Raw genomic sequence first — 7,009 nt, 5'->3', positions numbered from 1 at the left:
ATGCTCACCTTACTAGACCTGGATGGAGGTGGGCGGTCCTTGGACTTCCCACAGGTCAGGGAACCCTGATTGCTCTTTGGGCTGACGAGGGAGGGGGACTTGTTTGGGGGAGGGGGAGGGAAATGGGAGGCGGTGGAGGGGAGGAGGCAGAAATTTTTAATAAATAATTAATTAAAAAAAAGAAACTCATTACTCAAAGTGGTAAGTTATAGCACGACATGGAGAAGCTCTAACTGGGGAGAAAAGAGAAAAGGGGATTGGTAGGGCTGACACCATTTGCTCTCCCACTTTCCCTTCGCGGTCTTTTAACAAATAAAGGAAGTGGTATAACTTCCATTATTCATCAGCTACAGGTTGCAAAAAGAGAAGGGATCACAAAATCTAGCATTAGGAGAAGAAAAACACTAAACAAAATTAGAAAATGATTATCTCAAATTAAAAGAAATCAGAGATTAGAATAATAACCTTAGTACTCAAAAAAGACAGAATTTGGGCTCAGGAAAGAGATTTAACACTGAGTTATTGATTTTGCCTTCCAGTGTTTGATATTTAGTAGGTCCTGCATAAATATCTAGTAAATAAGAGGTTGAATGAGTTGTTGTAGAAAGCAGTAGCCAAAGAAACACATTATACAGAGACCCATCTGGAGAACAAGTCCCCCTAAAGCAAATAGAGGAAAACTCATATGCACTCTTAGAGACTGAAGCAGCAAGCACAGTGTATGCATAGCTCTGCACCAGGCCCTCTATGTCTATAATAGCTTCCAGGTTATCATTTCTATGGGACTTTTGAGTGTGTGAACAAGTGGGTCTCTGATTCTTGTGCTTGTTTTTTGGGCTCGTGTTTCCTTCTGTTGGTTTGCCTTGTCCAACCAACTTGGATGTGATGGCTTTTATTTTATATTTCATTTTGTCATATTTGGTTGTTATCTCATAGAACCATGTTGTTTTCTAGTGAGAGACAGAAAGGGAGTTGATCCAGAAGGAAGAAGAAGTGGGGAGGAACTGGGAGAAGTAAAGGGAGGGGAAACTATAATCAGGATATATTGTATGTGGAAATAAACTATTTTCAATAAAGGAGAAAATAAAATTCATTACAGTCTAACTGTCCACAGTCTTTCGCTATTATCTCTGTATACTTATTTCAAACAAATAGGTTCATTTTGTTGCCAAACTCATGTCACTAAAAAGAGATCATTGGGATGTTACTTGAAGCTGTGAGTTTTGTTTTCTTTGTCTTTCCCAATTAAGTTATACTTTTCAAATAATGGTTTCTAATCAGGAAGCCAAGAACTTAAAGTCTTCATTTTTATTATAAAAAGAATTTAAATCTGATAATAATTAGTTGTTCTTAGGCCATTATAAAATTGAACTCACAAAACAAATCATTTCCCCAAATAAGAGAATGACAGTTGTGTCCTGAGAATAACAGTTTACTGGATCAGAAGTCTAAAGTACAAACACCTTTAGAACCAATGGAAAACTTCAGATCATTGTTGACAAAGAGAAGGAAATTGAATGTACTTTTCGTTATATCATTTTCTTTTTCTTCATTATTTTTTTTGTATTGGTGAACATTCACTGTACAAAGTACTTGCTAGGTTCTTAAATTTCTTTCAAAAATACCACATATGTGTATTTTGACCATACTTGCCCCTTCCTCTCCTTCTTTTCTCTTTTTGCTTTTATTTTTTTGTTTGTTTTGAGGCAGGGTTTCATTGTATAGTCTTGACTGGGAACTTTGCTGACCAAGTTGGTTTTGAACTCAAAGATCTACCTACCTATGCCTCCCAAGTGCTGGGATTAAAGGCGTGCGCCACCACCACCTGGATCCTCCTTTCCTTCTCCTTCTCATAATTCTCCTTTCTTCTCCTAGTTTCTCGATGATTCCATGCTATTACACACCTATACACACATGCATGCATGTAAGGATTTTATATATCTATATGAAATCAAGGTTCTATACATGGAGAAAAGGTGATATTTGTCTTTTTGAGTCTGACTGACTTCATTTGTTTGATAATTTCCAGTTGCATTTATCTCCAGCACATGACATAATTTTCTTCTTCTTCATGGCTAAATAAGACTCCATTGTGATATTTCATGGGTGCAGTTAATGAAATCTCTAGGAGACACAAACTCCTCTGACTCTTACTTCCGTCCCCACTTCTACAATAGTTCCTGAGCCTTAGGTGCAGATCGTGTTGTAGATATATTCACTGGGACTGGACTCTACAACTCTGCACTTTGATTGATTGTGGCTTTCTGGAATGGTGTCAGAAGGTATCTTAACGTCTCACCGACACGGCCTAAACATGACCTGAAAAGGATGACACTAACAGCCATGCATATGCGGATGTGGATGGGGAAGTTTATGAAGCCTCAAACCTAGACAAAGAAAAAGGGTGTAATTATACTATAATCATAAAAATAAATAATTTTGAAACTCCACTGTAATATAACATTTTATTTATCCATTTATCTGCTATTGGATACATAATCTGATACTGTAATTTGACTTTTGTGACTAGTGCTGCCATAAATATGGATATGAAATGATTTCTGTGGTATAGTGACTTAGTGTTATAACCACATGTGGTATAATTGGGCCATAAGTGGTCATTATTTATTTTTGTGCATGTGTGTTCACATGCATGTGTGTTTGTGTGATTTGATCGTGCCATGGCTTCCATTTGGAGGTCAAATGGTTATCTTCTTCTACCATGGATCCAGGGATTGAACTCAGATCATCGGGCATGTGAAGTAAGTACCTTTACCAACTGAACCATCTCACCAACCAGACTTCATATGGTAACACAAACTGTAGGTTTTGAAAAACTTCCATGATGATATTCATAATGGCTGGAAAAAAATCTATATTCCCATCAGCAGTATGTAAGAACTCTTTCTTAACTATATTCTTACCATCATTTGCTATTATTTGTTCTCTGAATAAAGTGAGGTGGGATCTCAATTGTGCATTTCCATGATGGCTAAAGATGGAGAACACTTTTCCACATTTTTATTCAAACTTTTGCAGAAATGCCTTTAGCAGATATAAAGAAGCCAAATGCAAAACAACTTGCAATGTACTATTTCTTTTTTAATGAAAACTTTAAAAACACAGACAAGTTAACCTGAGATTTGAACAGAACAATAGTGAACTATGCACAGAGATGGCTCACAATAGTAAGCTATAATAATGACAATAATGGCAACATTCATTGTCTGTATAGAGGTTACGATGAAATCTGGGCATTCAGGAAAATCAATGCTAATGCGCTAAAGCCCTCAACCTGCAAGCTTCATTTTTTCAGAGATTAAAATTTTCATTAAGGATTTTTACTTTACAGGTCTGTTGGAAGTTTCCTAATACTAATAATGCACCTTTTTTTTTCTTGGCAACTTAGATCTGTGAAGACTTTAGGTAAAATTTGTAAATTGTCTTTCATTCGAGTCTGAAGTCTAAAAGCAATAGTTCCTCATTTCAGTCCAGAAAATGCAGGCACGACTGTCCAAGCCTAATAGCAAGTTTGGGAAGATCTCAGCTCAGCTCTTGCATTTGTTTCTCTTCCCCATGCTCAGTAGGATAGACGGACAAACATTAAAACCATGGGGATCCTAATGTACAGCTAAGTTTGGCATAAATTAAATTATAGGATGACTCTCTGATTCAAAAGCATAACATCTGAGATTGTCACAGACTTGGCTGCAGCCATGTTTTTTCTGTGGAGCAATCCTTTTCTCCACTGTAAATATGTCTTACTCTCATTGGTTAATAAGAAGCTGACAGGCCAGTAGCCAGGCAGGAAGTTCAGCAGGAAAACCAAACTGACCATGATAGAAAGAAAGAGGGCAGAGTTAGGAGAGATGCCAGACAGCCACCAAGCACATAGGACATGTAGAAAATGAAGTAACAAGCCGTGAGCCACGTTGCAAAGCATAAATAAATAGAAATAAGGGTTAAGTCTGAGTTAGCTAGTAATAAATCTGAGCTATCGGCCAGGCATTTATAAATAATATTAAGCCTCTTTGGGTAATTTGGGAGTAGCTGCTGGCATAGGGAGCAGGCAGTCAGGACAGGAACACTGACCACAATCTTTCTACCCTTACTCACTGAATCCAAGTGGCCTACATTTCAACAACACCAGATTATCAGAACCACAAAGCACACCTGTCCACATATTTCTTCAGGTTCATGGGACAGGGCAGGCATTCCCCGGGAAAAATCTTTTCTTCCCTACTTGATCCATATCTACCTTTTCTAAGCTAAAATGACTTTTTTTCTTGATTCTTTGCTGGAAATTCCCAGTGCTGCCATTTTCATAGACTTTCCTGTGGTCTATTTATGTCTAGAAGTTCTTTCCCATATATTGTTTTGAAGCAGATAATATAAGGATTTCAAGGACGGAATGCTAAATATCTGCCGGAATGCTAAATATTGGTGGGAAGTCTGTCTGCTGGGGACTTCAGTGGGTTTAAGAATCTTCTCTGCAGTCAGGGAGGGGGAGAGGAGTGGGGGGAGGGGGAGAAGGGTGGGAGGAGGGGGAGAAGAGTGGGAGGAGGGGGAGAAGAGTGGGAGGCTGGGAGGAGGTAGAAATTTGGTTTTTTTTATTCTCCTTTTATCAATAAAAAAAGTAATAAAATAAATCTTAAAAATCAAAAAAAGAATCTTCTCTGCAATTCTTTGTTTTGTTTTTGCACATTTGTATGTTGTATATAGCACATGAGCTGTTGGGGAGAGCGTTGAAAAACAGGTACCATAGTGCATTGCTTACGGCAGTCTTTAATTCTTCAACTTTCATGGAGAGTAAATTACTTCCATGCAGTTGGATGGGTGTGATGTCAATGATTTCTGAAATTTCTTTATTAACACAAAATGTCCAGTGCCTTTCAACAGAAGCAGCAACACTAGAATTTTGGAGGGCTAACTCTTTACTGTGACATAAGACTGTATTAGATTCCATATCTTTTACAAACCGCTTGATCTTCTCAGTACACTGAGCACAATGGAATACTTTGTACTCTTTAAGATAAATAAGAAACCTCGATGTATGCACGTGTCTAATGTTTGTGAAAGTCTGAGAATGGAGGCACAGTCTGCATCGAGTTCAACATTTAGGACAACTATAGCAATCACATTTTCGTCTGCTTCTGCTGGGAGAAAAATTCTCCCTGACATTTTCAAGTCAATGGATTTCCTAATGGTGCGAAACTGTTTAAGAGAATGATGTCAAGCTTTGAACTGGATAGACCATGTCAATTGTTACATATTTTAAAGCAGTGATACTTTCACAGCATTGTCTTAGGATTGCTTTTGCCCTGTGGAAACTGTTTCAAGCTGACACAAAGGCCACAAACAATGTAATGGCTATGGAGAGAGCAGTGACAGAGTTTCCACATTAGAAGCATTCCTGTCTATTAGTTGACAGTAATTAGGTGACTGAAGATAGTTATTTATATTAGGAATATTTTCTTCTCGTTTTCAGTGAGAACAAAAAACATGTGATTTAAAAACATGTAAAATATCCCGTGGTGTATCTTGGTACTGTTGTGGGACTCCTAAAAGTGGAAACAGGAGCTGTTGCAGACCACTTTTACAAGCTTTTGGGACCTCACTTCTCATACTGGTTCATTTTGCCCACCTTAATACATGGGGAGGTGCTTAGTCTTACTACAGTTTGATATGCCATGCTTTGATTTTGTTTTCGTTTAAATAACATTTTTCAGTTGTTTTACATGCCAACCAGTTTTCCCTCCCTCTGCTCCTCCCATCTTCTCCCTTTTGCCATCTACCCCCATCCCCATCCGCTCCTCCTCCATCTCCATTCGGAAAGGGGCAGGCCTCCCACGGGCATGGCGCAGCAAGTTGAGGCAGAACTGAGCTCCTCCTTTGCGGGCATGGGAAATGGGTTACCAAAAGCCAGCTAAGCCCAATGTACTCCATTTTTTTATTGGATTATTTGTTCTTTTCATGACTAATTTCTTGAGTTCTTTGTATATTTTGGAGATCAGACTTCTGTCAGATGTGGAGTTGGTGAGGATCTTTTCCTGTTCTGTAGGCTGACATTTTGTCTTGTAGACCATGTCCTTTACTTTACAGAAGCTTCTCAGTTTCAGGAAATCCCATTTATTAATTGTTTCTTTCAGTGTCTGTGCTACTAGGGTTATATTTGGGAAGTGGTCTCCTGTGCCAATGTGTTCAAATGTACTTCCCGCTTTCTCTTCTTTGAGGGTTCAGTGTGATTGGCTTTATGTTGAGGTCTTTGATTCACTTGGACTTGAGTTGTGCATGGGGATAGATATGGGTCTATTTGCATTCGTCTACATGTCGACATCCAGTTATGCCAGCATCATTTGTTGAACATGCCATGCTTTGTTGATAATCATGGGAGACCTGCCCTTTCCTAAATAGAAATGGAAGAGGGATTGGGGGTTTGGAACTTGGAGGAGAGGAAGGAAGGGAAACTGGATAGGATGTAAAATAAATTTTAAAAAGGAAAACTTTAAAATATGTAAAATATCATGTGTATTTGTCATTCACACAGTTATTTTCTTTCCTTTATTAATAATGCTTATATTATTTTAAATTTTAACAATTAATTGATAAAATAACAAAAACTGTGTAGTCAAATAAGAAAGAAATATTTGTTAACAAATCAGTAAGTGATAATTTTATAGCTATCTTAAGTTAGTTTCCCTAACTTAATTTTTAGAGAGATAGGGTCTCACTATTTTTCACATGATGATGTGAAAAATCTGGACTCAAATAATCCAGCCTCCTGACTAGCTGGGATGACGGACATATTCAACTGTCCTTGGCTAACTTGTGTGGTCTCATTTCTACTGTTCTTTGTGCAGGGGGTGGATCCTCATCCTCAGGCCTATTAAGTATATGTTCTGCCATGGACTAAATGCCAACTCCTTACAGATTCTAAGATTAACTGAAGTAGCATAGACTTCCAGTTTAGTCCACCCTTCTGTGGCGATCTACAGGTAGTTAATGATGG

Source organism: Microtus pennsylvanicus, chromosome X (genome assembly GCF_037038515.1).
Source record: "Microtus pennsylvanicus isolate mMicPen1 chromosome X, mMicPen1.hap1, whole genome shotgun sequence".
Classification (NCBI taxonomy): Eukaryota; Metazoa; Chordata; class Mammalia; order Rodentia; family Cricetidae; genus Microtus; species Microtus pennsylvanicus.
The sequence above is the reverse complement of the archived record's forward strand: the minus strand, read 5'-3'. Positions refer to the sequence as shown.